Source organism: Rhagoletis pomonella, unplaced genomic scaffold (assembly GCF_013731165.1).
Source record: "Rhagoletis pomonella isolate Grant_MI unplaced genomic scaffold, Rhpom_1.0 Rhpom_scaffold_00011, whole genome shotgun sequence".
NCBI lineage: Eukaryota > Metazoa > Arthropoda > Insecta > Diptera > Tephritidae > Rhagoletis > Rhagoletis pomonella.
The window spans coordinates 28,523,079-28,543,182 of NW_023458565.1; the positions used below are offsets into that span (position 1 = coordinate 28,523,079).

General features: G+C 32.2%; 1 protein-coding gene and 1 non-coding gene across 2 annotated transcripts in view; one reads left to right on the forward strand and one right to left on the reverse strand.

The window, feature by feature from the left end:
• The window catches only part of LOC118746919 (elongation of very long chain fatty acids protein 6), a 64,932-nt gene that overhangs the window by 14,777 nt on the left and 30,051 nt on the right, over positions 1–20,104 (reverse strand). The window lies entirely within an intron of this gene.
• Positions 7,069–7,274, forward strand: LOC118747375. Its single transcript, XR_004993952.1, has one exon. It is a non-coding gene; the product is annotated as a U12 minor spliceosomal RNA (small nuclear RNA).

Sequence of the window (20,104 nt, forward strand, 5' to 3'; positions counted from 1 at the left end):
GCAAAAAATATGGGTCCAACCAACCAACCAACCATGTGATGGAACTTCGGTGAATTTTGGTTTTCTGCTTTCCACTCAGAAACACGAAGCTTATACATATTTAAAAATTATATATGTAGCTGTAAATATTATATTATATTTTAAATTTATTTATTGTATAATAATATTTTAATTTATTTATTGTATTATATTTTAAATTTTTTTGTAGAGAATTATAGGAAAATGTCATGATTTTCGATTCGTGCGAAAACAAGAATACGCTCCAATAATTTCTTCAAATTTTTCGGGTAATTTTTCCATTGTTCGAAAAACTCGCGAAATTAAGAAAATCGAAAAATATATAAATTCGCAAAGCCGGGCGAATAGATCGAATTATATATTCCGAAGCTGCGTGAAATTCTCTAGAACATGCATCTAATTTCAAGACCTGACGAACCGATGTTTACATTTTTTTTTACTAATCATCGAAAGCAGATTTATTTCCATGTAAATTTTTCAATGGAAAATACAAAAGAATAATAAATACCTTCATGTGAAAAGGCCATAGATAACACTTAAGTATAGAATTGCAAAAAAATAATAACACTTGCTATTGAACGGTTTACAAAGCCAAACGCAACTAAACTGATTAGTTAGTTGATATTGTGCCGAATCTATTGTTTTTTTTTTTTGTAAATGTACCGTTCGTAAAGTGAGTGGGTGAGTAATTGAAGGTGCAATTTTGTATTTACGACTTTTACTTTTCCCTTTCAACGATGAACAGGTTTTTTTTCTTATCGCCATGACTTTTTTCCACCCACCTTCCTATAGTCGAAACACTGTGCGGCGGTGTGGTTAGCACAGATAACCGCTGTGTTAATCATTTTATTATGAATTAATAATTGCATTTATGACTAGGTCGTAATCTTTTAACGATTAAAAATATTGCAAATATCGCGCCATGACAAATCGCCTAATCTGTGTCGATTTTATGACATTTGATTTGTGCAATTTATTTATTTTCAGGAAGATTTAAATTCTATTATTGTCGACAAAGTATAAATGAGGTTATCAGTTTAACTTAAGTTATTATTCAAGCACTGTTTAGGTCTTTGACCTATTCCGACAGATACTGAAATAAGCTGTTTACTTATAGTTAAGTTTTTTTATTGGCATTACTATACTATATATGAAAATATCTTAATATCAATAAAGAATATGGCCTTCATCACTAACTAATTTAATTTTTGAATCACAGAAAGTTTTTTGTCTCTTAATTTTTAACAAAAGTTCAAAGAGAATATGCATCAAAATGCTATTAACTTAAGTTACATGCATGCAGTTCAAACATTCAACTTTTGTTCATACATATGGAGGTATTTACATCTGTACATGGCTTAGTATAGATATATGCGTTCATTTAACAACATTCAGTGACCTTTTAATGAGAGGCATATTGCAAAGCTTCAATATTTTCACATAGTTAAATAAACACCATTATCCATTCAACGTACGGCAGAAATCAAGTAAGGAGCTGAACTTTAGTAAAGAAGAAGGTCAATACTATTTGTAATAAACTTGAGAATCAACGTAAGCTTAGCAATGAAATGCTTTTAACTTAGTCATTTACTTACTTGCATTTCTAAGTATGCATACATATGTACATACATGTGTACAATACCTACATAAGCACAAACTTAAGTATAAGTAGAAACATAAGTACGAATGGATATTCATAGTACCTTTTAAAAGTGACAAAGATGACAATTTTTAAAAAAGAATATTTGTTATGCTAGAAATTTGAAATTCCAAGATATCTAATCGATATTCAGTACTTGAATAAAAATACAAAAAGAAATTCTTCGAAGCGCAGCTCTATTCTAAACATTATGGAAGAAAAATAAGCACATAAGATCAAAGACTAAGGGCCAATTTCAAATTAATATTTAAACGGCACTTACTTAAATTTAATTTTGGATTGCTATTTAATTGTCATTTAACTTTCGTTGGCCAAACAATTGGCAACACTGTTGCTTGCTCTTTGAAACTGTTGTTGCATTTGTTTGTTTGTACTGAACAACTGATTGTTCTTTGTCAAGATTGATAAAACAACTTATCTATCAATCTTGGTGGTTTGGTACAAACACAGGGTTGCATATCTCATATTTAAATAGCCAATATTGGCAATTTAAGTGCAGATTAAATGTATGATTTGGAAATGAATTTTTGAAGTTAATTAGCAATCTCTACTTAAATAGGGCATCTGAAATTGGGCCTAAGTGCCCTGATTCTGCAAAAATAAATTTAACTACATACATACATATGTAATTCTCCTACGCGTACTTGTGATTTGAAAATACATTTACATATACATACATACCTTTTTAAAACCCCATATTGAGAAACTGGATATTGAGCCGGCTCATTGGCTTTGAATATTCAAAATAAATGGAGCGTTTTCGTGGTTTTCGAGTGAAATAACTGTCGCTTTTAAGCATGTTTTTTATATTTTTTAAAACTAGCAAACAATTTAACCACTTCGCAGAAAGTTGTTGCGTTTAGTACACAATTTAGGTTATCGTTTCAATAAAATAAAATCCTTCCTTATTGGTTCACGGCACCGAGGGATCTAAAGTGCGAAAACATTTTGTTTTAATAATAATTCCTAACGAATGCCATAATAGGGAATTCCGGTAGAATAATTTCCTTCACTTTCAGTAAAGCATCGCATAGATCTTGTAAGAAGAAATAAAAAAAGGCGTATACCCCTGCAAAAGGCATTATCAAAGAGCTTCAGCTACCACTCTACGAAAATTAGAAGCTGGCGCCTGTCACTCAGCTAAAAAATCCTTAACTTCCTAGTCCAATCAATAAGGGGCAATTAAAAGAGAAAAATTAAGTGCTTAATTTTAAGACCAGTCTAAATGTAACATTTTTGGCAGCGATAATGGTAGCAGCTATTTTTTCGGAGGACCTTTAAGGCACTACTTCATAAGGACTTTCTAACATGATGGAGGGAACACGATGTTTGGCAGTACTACTACTCGTTGCTTAGAACCTATTGCAAAATGAATTTGCAAAGACCTTTTGTAAGCTTATGCTTCCTCTCGTCGAAGAAGTGATACCAGCTCCTGGGTTAAACAATACTATAACGACCTGAGGTAACCAAGACATTGGCCGCCCAAAATACCAGATTTCACCGTGTTTGAAAACCTACATCTGGGAAATTTTAAACCAAAGAATGAGCCGCGAATATTTCATCAATTCTGGAGAATACTTTAGAAGTTGGAGTGCCGCATGGAAAGCGACATTTTCGAGTTTCTTTAACATCTAAATACCATAAATTGCATCCTTTGGGTTTTTCTGCATGCAGTTGTCATTTTTAATTTGAATTTTATAATCATTTTTAGGCATTCACATAATAGGGAAGATGTAAAGTATTAAATAAAAAAAAAAAATGAAATTTTTTACCCTAAAAACTGGTACATACATATGTAAATACTTTTCAGCTTTTTATAAATATCGTTCCAGTTGCATATGATATGGCAACCACTGTACGTACAGCAGTAAGGTAATAAACGAATTCGTTTAAAAAATATGAAGACGCAGATTAATTCTGTGCGTTATGAACTTTATTACCATATACTGTGTCAAAAGAATTTGTACAATCAAATGAGATGCTGCCACTAAGATAGAAAACTTTAAGTATGTATGTACATTTATTGAAATGCACATACAGTATTGGCCAATACAATAGCACCCCCATTTCAAAGTCATATTGTTTGCCACTCATGTTTATTTATTTATTTTTAAGAAATTTCAATTAAAATACAGTTCAATCTCTCACAAAACTCACATAAACTCAAGTTTAAAACTTTTTAAAAGACCGCAAAAAAGTGCAACAAATTTTCACCCAAATTTCAAACGTTTTTCTCAGAAGCGGTACAATTTTTTTGAATACACAGTTTTATATTATAGCCCATTCAATTTTAGTCTAATAATGTGCAAGTTTCAAGTGGCTAAAAATTACCGTTGATTTTTTAGAATTTTTTTCGCCGAGGATGTTGTGGGTTTCTGCCATATAAAAATAAATTGTGTTTAGTCGTTATATGGAAGCAAATGAGAAAAAAAAAATTCTAAAAAATCAACGGTAATCTTTAGCGACTTGAAACTTGCACATTATTGGACTAAAATTGAATGCGCTATAAAACTGTGTACTGAAAAAAATTCTACCGCTTCTGAGAAAAAAGTTTGAAATTTGGGAGAAAATTTGTTGCGCTTTTTTGCGGTCTTTTAAAAAGTTTAAAACATGGGTTTATATGGGTTTTGTTAGAGAATGAACTGTATTTTAATTGAAAATTCTTAAAAACAAATAACTAAACATCAGTGGCAAACAATATCGCTTTGAAAAGGGGGGTGCTATAGATATGTCCAATACTGTATATATATATGTATAGATATATAAACATACGTGCGTTAAGGTGGTCCAAAAATTTTTTACCACCACACCCCAAATTTTATTTTTTTTTGAAATCGGTTAACATTTAACAGTGCCACCGCACAGTGGTTCAAACTGGAATCTAATGTTCATAATCTGCACCCTTCATTTTTCAACCAATTTGACTTATTCTATTTTTGGCTCGATTTTTGAATCAACGCGCACTCAGAGCCACTTAAAACTTGTTCTTTATTAATATAAAATTTCATGATATATTAAACTGCATGTCCAGAATTTTTCTAAGAACTGAAAAAAATAAAATTTTGTGATTTTTTTTAACAATTCAATTTTTTGTGATATTTTGTAGCTTCTTTGGAGAAACCCTACAATTGTTTTCAACAAGTTTTTACTATGAAACAGGATAATCGATTTCTGCACTTTGCACTAAACAATTTAATACAAGGAAATGAACATTCAAAAATTATGCTCAACAGGTCTCTTGCAAATTTTATAAGCCCTCAAAAAAAAAAAAAAATTGTGAAAAATGAACGCTGCAGTGAATTATGAAAAATAAATGCCAGTTTGGAAACACTGTGCGCTGGAGCTTTGAAGTTTTCCATTAATTTCATATGGGGAAAATATATTTTTTGGTAGAATTGCTATAAATTCGTTTAAAATACATAAATGTAAAAGTTTTATAGATGAATTTGCATCATAATTATATTGTTGAAAGATTTCTGAAGGGATATGTTTTTATTCGATTAAGGTGTCTATTTTAAACGGTTTTATAGCAATTCTACGAAAATAAATACATATGTATTCGCGACGCGAATGCGGGTTTCTTTATTTTCCATTTTCAAAACTTTTGGCAGCAAGAAACTTCTTAAAAGTAAATTTTTCTGTGTATTTTAGGAACACACTAATGTACAAACATACACTTGTGGTCAGCTGATTAAGTCAGGTGACATATTGACTAGTTTTGGCTATTTTTCTTTTGTTTGTTTAATACAACAACGTACAAATATTATGAAAATTCCACCAACTTTAAAATTTGCACACAAAAATTGTAAACTTCTATATTTTTATTTAAATGAAAAAATATTAAAAATCAACGCGACTTTAACGAACTAAAATTTAATGAGCTACAAAACTGCATACCCAAATGTTTCTTAAAATTCTGAATAAAAAGTTGAAAATTATCGGGTGGAAATGTTTTGTTAAATTTTCACAATTTGTGTACGAAGTTTGAAATGTGGATTAATGTGGCGCTGGTTAGGTAAAGTGCTACACTTTTATAAAAAAAATATAAACATTAAATAAACAAAAGAAAAATAGCCAAAACTAGGCAAAATATCACTTGACTTAATCAGCTGACCACAAGGGTACATGAATACGACTGCTTAATGCCAAGCCAAACGAATTTAATTGCAACTATGTACTACTTAATGACTTCTGGATTGTAGAAAATTTTATACTCTACTCGTAATACCTTAATTATCAGCTATGCGAACCAGTTTTTGATGAGCTAGTGAGTGATCTTAATAAAGCGTAGTTGAAGAATTACTTGAAACAAGTAATTTACCTAGTTGTTTTCTCCATAAAATAAATCGTAGCCATAAATGAAAACAATGTGACGTCAGACTGTAAATTAAATAATTTGAAAAGTGAGAACGAATGAAGAATATCTAGGTACGTAAGTAAAACTGCTTGTGAATTCCACACAAATGTACATACAAACACGCGCACAAATATATAAGTACAACAAATATGCTGTAAAAAAAAGCGACAATGCATACACTTTCCTACATTTTACACATTTCTACATATATATGTATGTATGTGGTATCCTCAACCCAGCATTAAACTTATAAAACACACACACACGCACGTGAATATTATCGTCTACAGTGAAAAGCTTTTGCTGTATACAACCTCCTTTCGCAAAGCCCTCGCAAGCTCATGCATACCCAGTAGCAAAATTTAGAGATAGTCTGCCAAAAGCATTCGTTTCACAAAACAGTTTCGGAACTGCATCTGATCCACTTTAAACGGATGCGAGCCAATTGGAACGTGCGTTTTAGTAGTTGGAGGTGTCGTCTAAGATTCTCGTATTGAGAATGCGAATGCTGATAAGATGAGAAGACCACCTGGTGTTGTGATTTCCCAACAGATTGTACAGAGCATGAAATACCGATTACTTTTTGCCTATAATTATTAATTTTTTGAGCACCAATTTCTCTACGGTTTATAAAAAGCAAAGATAAGATACTTACATATGTACTTTTGGAGCTTCCTAAGAGTACCGAAAAAAAGGTAAGCTTCCGAAAAGCCTCGAAAAAAAACCGAAAAGTTCCGAACATACGAAGAATCAAGAAAACCATTTTAGTTTACACAGTTTTTTTTTTTAATAAAATAAACTGTCCCTGGTCCCAAGATTTGCAGAGAAACATTGATTCAGGAACCAGTACCGATATTTTTCCGCCTGGCTCCCTATATAATTATTAACCAGTTTCATTTGCTGCTGGGTATTTATTCATTCTTTTTCACATTCTTTCACTTATATTTGCACGCGACTAACAGCAACCCTCTGATTCTCAACACGTTTATAAAAAATGCCGGTTAAGTAGCTCAGTCATTGCTGTTAGTGCTTTGTGCCTAAAACTAACAGTAAGGAAAACCGTCCAACCTTGCTAACTGCTTGGTTGATGTGCTTCTAGGCAGTAGAGTTGGGGCATTGCTCTTTTGCAGTGTTTTGGCTCTATGAAGCGCCAATTTTTGAGTGGGCACAGGTCGTCCCTTCGAACTCATGCGCTCACTACTTTTCGAGTCGTAGAGTTTGGGTGAAGCGATCTGCCCTATTAGTAATACAAACAAACATTTGTACTAGAGCTGTCAAACTATCGATAGTCAAGTCCATCGATGTTTTACGATAGTCTTAAGGGTGACTATCGATACTATCGATAGTATCGACCCATTTCATATGTTTTTCTAAATCCATTTATTTTTCGTTATCTTGTTTTTATAAATTTGTTTATTTTAGCGGCTCACGGTTGCATTTTAGTATTGAGAAATATTGCTAGAAATTCATTCGCCGTGTAAACAGTCAAGGAGCGAAAGACACTTTACATACATACATGCAAGGTGCCACTGCTCATGCAACTGCTTTCTGAAATTTCTCAATCTGACAGTCTTTTGAAATATACTGCATCGCCCGGTCTGACACGCTCTTAAGACGGCAATGTAACCTCTGCTATTCCCCCGCTTAAAATAAAAAATTGCGCTTTTAGAAATAATACGTTCATTCCTTATCTTTTTTGACTAAAATCTGAAAAGTGTCAAAATGTCAGAGCGTAAGCAAAATGCACTCACTAAAAGAGAATAACAGGAAAAAGTTAATGAACGCAAAATCCAAATTTTTAGTCCAAAGAATGGCAACAACAAAACTAACGTCAAACAAGAATAGAAATGTATGTACAAAACACATTCACTCAAGCACAAGCACAATATTGGCACTTGCTATATCAATTATTTTTTTGCTTCCTTCCAATTTCAATTAATTTTTTTACTTTTTACATTATTCTCACTTTTCGCGTATTATTTAATTTCCGTTAATTTAAATTCAGTTGAGTTTGACACTTTTCAAGATTTTGCCAGCAAAAATTCTTCTGACTAAATCTGACTACTTCGGACTGAAGAGAGTCATTCTCACTGAGTGTTGCTCTCTCATTTTTGCTGTTATTTTAGAGTTAAGGAACGCTTTTTGGACTAAATCTGACTACTTCGGACTTTTTCTGGCTATTTCTGGGAGATAAGGAACGCAACTAATGCCATGAACCAACTAAACTGATCACCCAGTGCGGCAACCGCGTATTTAAAATTGCATTTGAGAAAAAAATAATAGTTGATAACGTCATTTTTAATCGGTTGTTTCTCTCACACACATGGTTTCATTCCGTGGCGAAAAAATGACGTCACTGTGAAAAACATACTTTTCTCTCGCACAACGTCCTGGGTGATCTTTATTTTATTCGTTCGTTCATGAAATAATGCTGCAATGTTTTGTTGAACCAATACGTGCAAATGTCAAAAGCGCTAGGAAAGAGAATACGCTATCAATGAAACGATAGTGGCGATAGTACTAAAACTATCGATAGTTATTTCAAGTGACCAGACTATCGATACTATCGATAGTATCGTCGATAGTTTGACAGCTCTAATTTGTACAGATTTTGTTACCGGAATTTTCTATTTAAATAAAATTTTATAAATTATTGCATAAAAAAATTGTGAAACGTTAGTGCTACTTTTTCAGACAGTTGGTACTGGTACTAAAGGCTTTGACAAACTTAGTCATGGAGCGATACTCAGTTGAACAACCCGTAAAAGTGATCCAAACGTTTTATTGAAAATGTACGTTCTGCAAGAAGTGCATTACATAAAGAGTGATGAAGCACATTTTTTCACCTAGTCCTCTTTCAGACGAGTCAAGTCTTGAAAGCAATTTTTTTCGCATTCTCTTTTGTGTTTTCTATTTGCTTCCACACGAGTCAACTTTAATTCAATTCAAGTCCTGAATTCTGAAAAAACGTCATTTCCTACCCAAAAACGTCTTTTTCAATTTAATGTACAAAAAATTGTTCTTATTAAACTTTTATTGTATACGAAGGTGCATATCGAGCCCTAACCGCCAAAATAACGTAAGCGACATTTTTTTCAAAATTTTCTTTTTGATGCAGAGATATTCCTAGATCATTTAGATGCATTTCTGCATCAAAAAGAAAATTTTGTCGCTTACTTTATTTTGGCGGTTAGGGCTCGATATGTACGTAATGTATATTAAAATTTCATTTCGACAGAGCACATTTAAAATTCATTGTAAACTGGTCGTTAATATAAAAGTCATTTTATACATACACTTGTGATCAGCTGATTAAGGCACTCCGCACATTAAGCTCCTAATCATAGTAGTGTAATCGTTTCGGCATACTAAAGTATAAAGCTTTTACGCGGAACACATGTATTTCAATGAAGCTCTGTACATTACGATTCAAAATTGTGTTTTCGCCTAATCATAAAAGCTTCATGAATCGAAGCGCCCAACATTGTTAGGCGCTTGCAGTTTTGAAATCATCATTGGTTTACTTTTTTGTGTTGGAAACAAAATTTATTTGTCAATTCAATAGAAAATAATTGAAAATGAATGATTTCGTAGTAAAATTCGTGCAAATTGTATTAAACCACAAGCGTTTATGCAATATTTCGGAGCAGAAATATTTGCGGAAGTGCGTGGTTGCGAAAGAATGGCCAGAAAATTTGTTATGTGTAGAAAGTGTTTATTAGCTGGTGACTTATGCACGGCGTGTAAGTGTACAGAAGTCGAGTCGTCATGCATTCGTTTCAGCATGACGAAACGATTACTCTACTTTGATTAGGCGCATAATGTGCCGAGTGCCTAAGTCATCAATATTTTGATCGATTTTGGCTGTTTCTCTTTCGTTTATTTAATGTTTATTATTTTTCCATAAAAGCCAAGCTCACTAACACACAAAATATAAATCCACAAAAATTGTTCAAAAATTATAAACAATCTGCAAATTTTCAGCTAGATTTTCAACTTTTCATTTTTTATTTCAGGGCAATAATGTGCAAGTTTAAAGGGGCTAAATAGTCGCGTTGATTTTAAAATTTTGTTTTCTTGTAGACATTTTTCGAAAATGCTAAATTAGCAATAGGTCCATTCAATATCAAAAAATTTTTACGAATTGTTGCTAGTACTTGCAAGTTTTTATTGGGAATGCATTCAATAACCCAAAATATTTGCAAGAGGAAGCGAATTCGAGAGCGTAACAACCCGAGAGAGCTGCAAATTCTTGCAAGTGAAAATTTTACTAGCAGGAATTTGCAGGAGTCAAAAAGAGTATGATTTGATGAAACATAATTAGTGAAATGAAGATATGGATGAAAAATTTAACCTATTGTATATTTTTTTATTTTTATGACGATGGGAACTATTCCCAATTAAAAAGAAAATTGCGCGCCAAAACTTAACCGTCAGAAAGTGTCAAAATGGCTTAAGTTGCAAGTTTTTACTAGTTTTGCGTTCAATAACTTTTTCTGAAAATTTTCTCTTGCTCTCAATTTTACTCTATATTTTTCTTTTACGCTCTCGCTTCAAGTACTTACTGGAAAAGTTATTGAACTGACCTAATATTTGAGTCTTTTTTGTGTTCATTACATTTTCAATGAAGTCTTAAAAAAGTTTTTCTGACGTTTTATGCTGCACAGCTTTTTTGATGCTTTTGCGAGCGTGCCTGCTGCAATAGATCGGCTTCTCCTGAATTGGCTTTTAATTTGCAATTGCAAACATTTCAACAAGCCTCGTAACCTCAAGTGTTTAAACAACCAGCCTTTGAACACGGGATCCTTAGTCCAAGAATCTAGAAAACATCTTTTGAAGCAGCTGCAGCAAAACACAAAGATTGTAAAGATTTATTAAGAAAATAATTCAAAATAAGTTCTACTTATAAGATTTAGTAACAAAGAAAAATTACTGGAAAGTTAAAAAACGTCATTTTTTACACAAAAAACGTCCAAACATCAACAGGGTAAAAAAAACGTCCAAATGACGTTAAAAACATCAACCTGGCAACGCTGGTCCTTGGTCTTTAAATGGGAAGCAACGAAAAGATCAAAAGAGACAAGAAAACTTGAAACGAATTGACGGTACGGAGGTATCTGTACTCTTCCCCTCTCTTCTCACCTCCTTCGCCCACGAATGAGCAGACTTGAAAGCAAGACTTGATGTGTCTGAAAGGGGACCTAATCGGATACGCTAACAAGCAAAATGTCGCATTTGAGGCACTAAAAATCCAGATGTCATTCAAGAAAAAAAACTATGCACCCACAAGGAGTCACGAGTATGGTCGACGGTTCCAGAGCTGATGAACGAAATCATACGCGTAGTGAATGATATACAGCCCGAATTATGCGAAAAAATCATTGACAATTCAATCAAATGAATTAATTGGCTGCGGAATTCCATCTAGTTACATGCCGCCATGCCGCGAGATTTGGCTGATTACACATTGAATCAATTCTCATTTGGAGAATTTTTGCGACAAAAATTTAGCGTAGCGAATGTCAGAATTCCACTGCAGGTAAAAGTCACACTGAACACTTTTGAAACGAAATTAAACGAAAACCTGCTCAACATTAACCCAAGACAAAAATGACAGAAAAAATTTCTGAAAAAGATGACGGGGAACGAAATAGAGAATACGTACAATGTCATAATTCGTCAAGTCCTGACGAAAATAAAGCCGTTATTTCAACTAAAGGTTGATGGACTCCTTACAAGTAGAGCTCTTGTTAAAACTCAACGATCTTTCTATTCGGTTAGTCGACTATGTAGTAGAATAGTTTTTCACCTTAAAATTATTGTTTTTGGAAAACAACTAAATAGTCCAAAAATCAAACAAGAAGGGTTAGGCATTCATATTTTCCTCAACATTTTCTTTTTCATTTATTTGATATGATTTTATACATACAGTCAGCGCCAAAAATATGCAACCCTGAGGTTTTGACGTTTTTTTTTTTATATTTTCCATACCCAATTTTTCGTATTAAAAATATATATATAGTTCATTCAACAGCAAAAACCACAAGAATCATTATTTTTAATTTCATACAGAACTCGGGAATACAATGTACTCTATTACAAAATAAAATAGAATTAAATAAAATTAAAGAAAATAAAAAAATCAAACACGGCCAGCGGAAAAAACAGCTAAATGTAGAAAATGCCCCCAAACTAAATTACTAAGAAAATTTAGTAAAAAAACACCATACAATCTACCAAAAAACGGGCCACAGCTAAGTAATAAAAAAAAATTATAAAGCTATAAAAAAATATAAAAAGAAAAAAATGTATCTGCCCGCTGTGGGATTTGAACCTACAACCTCAGTGCCACAATGCGTATACGCATCTGATGTTTAAAAATATGCCAAAGACCGCGGTAGCGTAAAAGCAACAGTGATAGCATCTGTGTGAGCGCATGAAATCAGTATAATGCAGCTACAGCCACAATAATGGATGACAATGAAATATTTCATCAACAGCAAAATCTTCATATCTACATATATATGTACAATATAGTGTACATACATACAAAACATATGAACATACGGTATATGCGAATGTCATAAAATTTTCTTATGCAATCGGCATCCAGCTCCATGCTTGCAGACGTACACTGAAAACAAAAAAACCATGTCGTTTTTGTTTCAAACTATAATGCCGGTATTCAGTAAGCAGTCTCTAGTCACTAACAGAGACTTTTTGTGGTAAATATCTATTTTGAAACTATTTAATATTTAATAAGCTGTCTCACGTCTTTAGTCTCGAAAAATTTCACTAAATTTGATAGCTGTCTCTGAAGGAAAAATAATTGCTTTCTAGTTTACTCAAAAAACGCAAAAATTGAGTGAGGAAATATTTATTTGACAAAAATTTCATTAGGAAATAAACTCAATTAAAATTAAAATATTTTCTTACAAAATAAAAAAATTAAAAAAATTAAGGGAACATTAAGTTAAAAAAAAAGAAAATGAATGATAATTGAGTCGTTTTCTATTCGTTTCCGGATGTGAAAACCTGCGAATCGAATTTCTTTCAATTGTTTAAAAAAATGTAGTTTCAAATTTATTTAAAAAACACTTTTTCCGTAAAAAAAAAATTTAAGCACTAACATGGCATGGAAAACCGAAAACAACTGTTTAAAAAAATTATATTACTTTTTTCTTAGTGTATGTAGCGGCTTTTCATTTGCGCTTGGTTTTGTATTTGTTTATCTTTTGACCACCAGCGCTGACTGCCAACTGACAAATGCATCAAAAATGTGCAGCAGGCGCGTGCGAGCGAAGACTTCACTCACGTCTCCAACTGCGAACGCTCAATGTTGGCTGGTTGTGAGACTCAACAATACTCGCAATAACATAAAGTAAGACAATGGCTCCCAGACCGCTATTTGGTTAGTAAGCCAATTGACCGGTTGGTAATTATGGCAATCGTCAAGCATTTGTTGTGAATTGTTGGCATTGTTTCAGTAAATTCAGTAAAAGCTGGTTTACGACGCCTCGCCAATTGAAGTCGGCTTTGGCCACGCGACAGCAATGGCGGGAAATATGTATGTAGACGAGTACAATTGTTGACATAGGCGGTTTTTGTTGTGAGGGTCAAATTGCATGTGTGCGTGTGTACAATTATGCATTTTTGTTCCATTCCATTTAGTAGCCGGTAGCAGCCACAAAAAATGCACTCATTTTACTTGCATTCGTTGGCGTTGCACATAAATGGACGCTTGGTATAATCGGTTAGGAAAGAGCGCAATTGTTAATACCGTACGTTGTTGTTGTTACTGCCTAACGGTGTGTTTTTCAATGTACTTCGAGGAATATTGCAATCAATTTATGATTTCTGCAATTTTTTCCGCTCAAGCTTGACTTCAAGTTAATACATAGTCAGCAGTCCATCACCGTTAATTTTTCACGGCAAGCTAGAGCTAAAACAAATCGTGAAAAAAAAAAAACAAAAACAAAGACGAAAACAGAATTACAAATTCACAGCCAGCCTTGAACTCAAATTTGTTATTTCGTTGGTTTTCGCAATTTTATGTGTTCTGCTACATTTGTAGTACTTTATTCAATCGTTCTTCGATTTCACACTTTTTTTTGTATGCCTAATTATTATTTTGGATTTACAGCACTAATTTGTCTACTAAAATCAAGTCGATTTTTTTTTATACATACACATATGTAGGTATGTGTACACACATATGCATATACGCATGTTTTTGACATCTCATTAACTGTTAAAATATACTTTTGCCCCCTCATTTAGTGAAACAAATTTAAGCAATGAAAATCAAATGTCATCGAATGTCAATAAATTGTGGAATTCATTAGCATACAGCCAAACAAAGTCAATTGTGCAAAGAAACATAGCACCACTGCTGGTTCTAGAAACTTACTTACGGACTAGCGTTAGTGATGCGTTGGAAAAAAACTGAATTTTTAACAAACAAATTGGCAAAGGGTAATCCTGGCAACTGCCTTTCAACTCACTACAGACAGGACACAAGTCTTTCGTAAGACAATTTTCAAATCGCGCAACCATATTGAAAGCTCCTTTATATATGTATTTCGAAAGATATACTGAAAGATCTGCTAACGAGGAAGTCTTAAGCATTTTTCTGTTTGTTGTTTAGCTAAAAATTTATATAAATAAAATGAATTAAAAAATAATAATATTAAGCAAGTAAAGAAGTATAAGTTCGGGCGAAACCGAACATTATATACCAAGCGCACATATTAAATATCGTTTTTTCACCTTTCAGTAAACTGCATGATGCATGCGCAAGAGTATTTTTCCAAACATTTCGATAATATACTGATTTATTGAAATAATTGGACCAAGTTTGGTGGAAATCGGTAAGGCGGTTATCAATATACACTTACGTAGTAAGTAATCAATCATCTTGTGTCTTGTTAAGTGATTGTTGTAAGTTGGCGTCTTAGTTTATTAAAAAATCGGAGTTTTCGTATTTCTGAAATGTACTGTTATATGGTAAGTGGCAGTAATTTTAGTCCGATTTCAAAAATTTTCAGCATATTACTTTTTCACGCCAAGGTTGATAAATGTGCCGAGTTTGGTAGAAATTGGTAAACCGGCTACCGAGATACACATATGTAGGCATAAGTGGGCGGTGCCACGCCCATTTTTCAAAAATTTCCCTAATTATAATTTTCTGCTAAGAGGTTATTGCATATATCGATTTTGAGTAAATTATATTAAATAGTTACTTATTTATCGCAGTTTTCGTATTTCTGTAAATTACCGTTATATGGGAGGTGGGCGTGGTTCTTGTCGGATTTCAAAATTTTTCAACAGGTTTCTTAGTCAAGCCCTAAGTAAATGTTCTCAGCGAGTTTGGTGGGGATTGGTAAAGGGACAACAGAGATACAGCTTTTTATCATAAGTTGGCGGGGCCACGCCCATTTTCCAAAAATTTCATAACTGTCTTATTTTATGCCAAATTTCTACTTTGCATACCAACTTTCAACAATTCGGATCCAGTATTTGCGGAAATATCGTAGTTTTTGCATATTTCGAAAATACCGTTTTATGGGAGGTGGGCGTGGTTATTGTCCGATTCTGCCCATTTTCAATCCCAACCTACCTTGGATAAAGGGAAACCTACTTACCAAATTTTGTTGACATATCTCAACTTTTTCTCGAGTTATCGTGTTCACGGACAGACAGACGGACAGACGGACAAACGGACAAACGGACGGACGGACAGTCACCGCTTAATCGATTTCTCTTTTCATTCTGATCATTTATGTATATATATGTCTGTATCTATCTCGATTCGCTTTGGCTGTTACAAACAACCGTTATGTGAACAAAATTATAATACTCTTGTGCACAAGTGCGCTCGGGTATAAAAAATAAAAAAGGTTAAATGTAAAAACACGACGCTTCCAACCTAACCAACATATTTGAGAAATTTTCCCAACTTCCTAAAGATACTCTGTGAGCTTTAAGTTAGCACTTTCGGAAAAATGTATGTACCTATAATTACAATGAACTGTGAAAGACATGCTTTGAATCCAACCAAGTAAATTTGAATGAAGAACTAAAAGGAAAGGTAAACGAAATTTTCTTCAGGTTTAAAACTAAAATAACTAAGGGCCAAAAATTAACCGTCAACAAAATCGAAAACTAATTTTTATTAGTTTCTGAAGCAAAGGTTCCAAAGCAAATAGTCTTCAGTAACATTTCAACATGGCAAGAGTTTACATACAGTCCACAGGCCCGAAATTAATAACCCATTGTTTACAAACGAAGGTTTTACAACTTTTCACCGAGCTTCAGACTGTCTTTCGTCCGCATAATAGAACCTGTTGCCTACAAATGTGTACTTATTTAATATTTATTAGTTATAAGCAGCTACTCCTTATATTCAAAACATGCAATAACGGGAAGTCAATTAATTTCAAATTCAATCGGTGCTTGCTTATCAATCAATCAAATAATCACATTTTAATATTCCATTGAATAATATTTGAATTTGTATTTTATAGTAAAAGTTCCATTCTTAAAACTACAAGCATACATATACGACTTGTCGGAATAAAACAAAATCGTATGTAATTACTTTTTTGAATGCTAAATTAAAGCTCACAATATTTAATGCGGTAATACTTGGGTAATACGTACGTAAAATTACTTAAATGAAAATGTAATCGTATATTTATTTTCTTTGAAACAAACAAAAAATTTAATTTCTTTGAAAATTTTAATTAGCTAATTTGTACTTAGATTTGATTTACTACATACACATTGTTCTAATATAATATTCACAATTATTTTTCTGCAAAATTTTTGCACACATTTTTTATGAAAGTATGGTTATATTTAATTTATATTTAAAATTGCAGTTTTTTTTATTTGTTCATATATTCTCCTTGTCCTATATTCGAATTCCGTCAGACATAACATCCAAATGATAATATAAAATTTCGATCCACATTTTATTTGTCCTAAATTCGAAAAAGTGTATTTAAAATAATTTTCGTTTAAATGGAAATCTCGCAAAACAGCTTACTACAAGTTGATTACTTTAACTACTGATAATTTTTCACTGCAGGGATGCTACATTAATATGTAGCTAAGTATTCTAATTTGGTAATCGAATTTTCGCAGATTTTACGAAAAATCTGAAAAAAAATGGTTTTTTAGAACTAACCTATTGAAATTCTGTTTTTCTGCAAAAGTTTGAGAGATGCATTACTTTTTTTTTTTGGAAACACCGAACACCTCTTCGACGAAGATCACCTAATTTTGGCAGCATTGTAATCAAATACACAATACAAGCATAAAAACGAATCAATGCCCTAAAAAAATATGTTGTTGTATGTATTATGATAACAGGCATGAACTAAACAGCTGCTAACCAGCGAAAGTTAAATATAAGTAAAATAACCAATAAAAGCGTACATACTACGTGCATACATACGTACACTGGTGGCAGAAATAATAGAAACGCCTAAGGCTAGTTTTGGCTTAATTTCTTTTGTTTTTTAACGTTTAATATTTTTTTTTATAAAACTCTAACTTATTAAGTATATATAAACTGCATTTACATTCAAAAATTTGAAAAATTCAACAAATTTTCAACTAAATTTCAAACATTTGCTTAGAATTTTTTAAATTTTTGGTATGCAGTTTTATAGTCCATTAAATTTTAGAATAATAAATTCAATTTTCATGTGTTGATTTTTGATAATTTTTTTTAGCTGACGGGGTTGTGCATTTTATTTCAAAACATGAATTTCTTATGGAATAAAAAGCGTAAGACTGTTCGCAAAAACAAATGCCATAAATCATTGCCAGTTTTCATAAAATACAGATGCGTTCAAACAACCGAAAAAGCCTGGTGGCAAAAAAAAAATATTAAATTATCAACTGGAAATTTGCACTTTATCCTACTAACTAATGGGCTATAAAACTGCATACCTAAAATATTTCTGAATAGAAAGTTTGAAATTTGGGTGAAAATTTGTTGAATTTTTCTAATTTTCGTACAAATTTTTCTAAACATTTTGAACGATAAAATTGAAATTTAGGTACAAATTTATTGAATTTTCATAACTTTTGTTAACAATTTTACTAAGAATTCTGAATAAAAAGTTTAAAGTTTCGGTGCAACTTTTTTGAATATTTTCTAATTTTTTACAAATTTTTCAAACAATTTTGAATAAAGAGTTTGATTTGAAAGTTAGTTCAAGTTTTTTTTTCTAAGATAATTTTTGAAATTTTTGTACATATTTTTCTCAAAATTCTGTATAAAAACTTTAAAATTTTGGTGAAAATTTGTTGATTTTTTTATAATTTTTTACAAAGTTTAAATGCGCATTTATATGCAGCTTATTATATGAGTTAGACTTAAAAAAAACTTTTGTGTCAAGCTGCTAAAAAATTTCGTTGATTTTTTGATTTTTTTTTTCGCTCCATATAAAATAAAATTGTCGAAAATACTTTGTATGGAAAAAACGTGAAACACCTTCAACTAAAAAAATTCTCAATAGTCAACGGGATTTTTTAGCAACTTGAATCTTGCACTTATTATACTAGAATTAAATGGGCTACACAATTTGTTCGAAAAAATTCTGATTAAAAAGTTTGAAATTTGTTTGTTGTATAGCCAACGAGACTTTTATAAAAAAATAATAAACAAAAAACAAATACATAGTCAAAATATCGCACTCCTATTATTTTGTGGACAGCTGCAGGTGTGTAAGTATGTACATATGTATGTATATCCAACAATCGTTCGACATAAACTCAATGCGCGAAAAAACAGGTGAGCCGGCAATGTGGGAAAAAGAAATATGGTTGGTGGATTAAAATGGTAGAGGAAGCGTTACGTGAAGGTATGGATGCTACGAATACAACATGAAAGTATAAAGAAAATAAAACAAAAACAACAGAAAAAAAAAACAATTTTGCAATAAAGTAAACTATACAAAATATAAATGTCGAATGCTTATGTACTACATACATACATACAAAGTAAGAGGGTACTCGTAGGTATTGGCTCTGCACTTAAAAAAAGCATACAAAAAAAGTTTACGTGTTGCTGCTATTACGGCACCAACACCCGTATGTACTTTTGAGCTCTTTCGTTTTAAAGAAAGAAAGCAAATCCACAAGAGAGTCCACAAGAAGAAGAGTTAATTATGGTTAGCAGCTGGAGCATTGTAGTATTTAACAGCTGTTTAACAGTGGAGTATGATTGAATAACCGAATGAATATTAACGTCAGCGTAAATATAGGTTTTTACACAATGCCTATATACATATGTATGTGCATATTAAATATTTTACATAGTAAGTATATGTACATATATACATATGTATATACATATTTACAGTAATAAACTTGTGCATGCTAAGTAATAGGAGCGCTCACGATCTCTCAATCGAAAATGCCAATTATAATCTGTGAGGAAAAAGCGTGGTTGCAAACCGGTTTCATGTTCAATGGCCACATTAACTAACTTACACAAAAAGATAGCGATTGTAAATTTATGTAGGTTTGTATGTAACATGGCAAGATGTATTGTTGACATATGCGGCTGCTACCACGGCACGCAGGTAATCATTTAAGCATGTGGCATGATTTTTTGGTAAAAGTGCGCTCATTGAACAATTGAGGCACAAAAGGTGTAAATTGTTGTTGACATGTAAAATGCATTCAGATGTGTGACATTTTGGCCTATGCAGCTTTGTATTAATACTTGTATCATATGGCAGAAATAGTTACTAAATCGGAATGGGATCAATTGTTGGTTAAAGGTGTTCAGAGGAGATCGAAAGATAGAGAAAGTTCGATTATACATAAACACATATATACATATATATATGTACATATGCATATAAATACAGTTGTTTTCATGTATAGTTATATATTTGCATATATTATATATGTATATGCCGAAATCTGGCAAAACTTCGCACCATCACTATAAAACTCACAAGTTATTAAATTTCGAAGGTAGCCAAATTAAATTATTAATTTAAAATTTTCAATGCGAAATATTTTTGTTTATGGCATAGTAACAC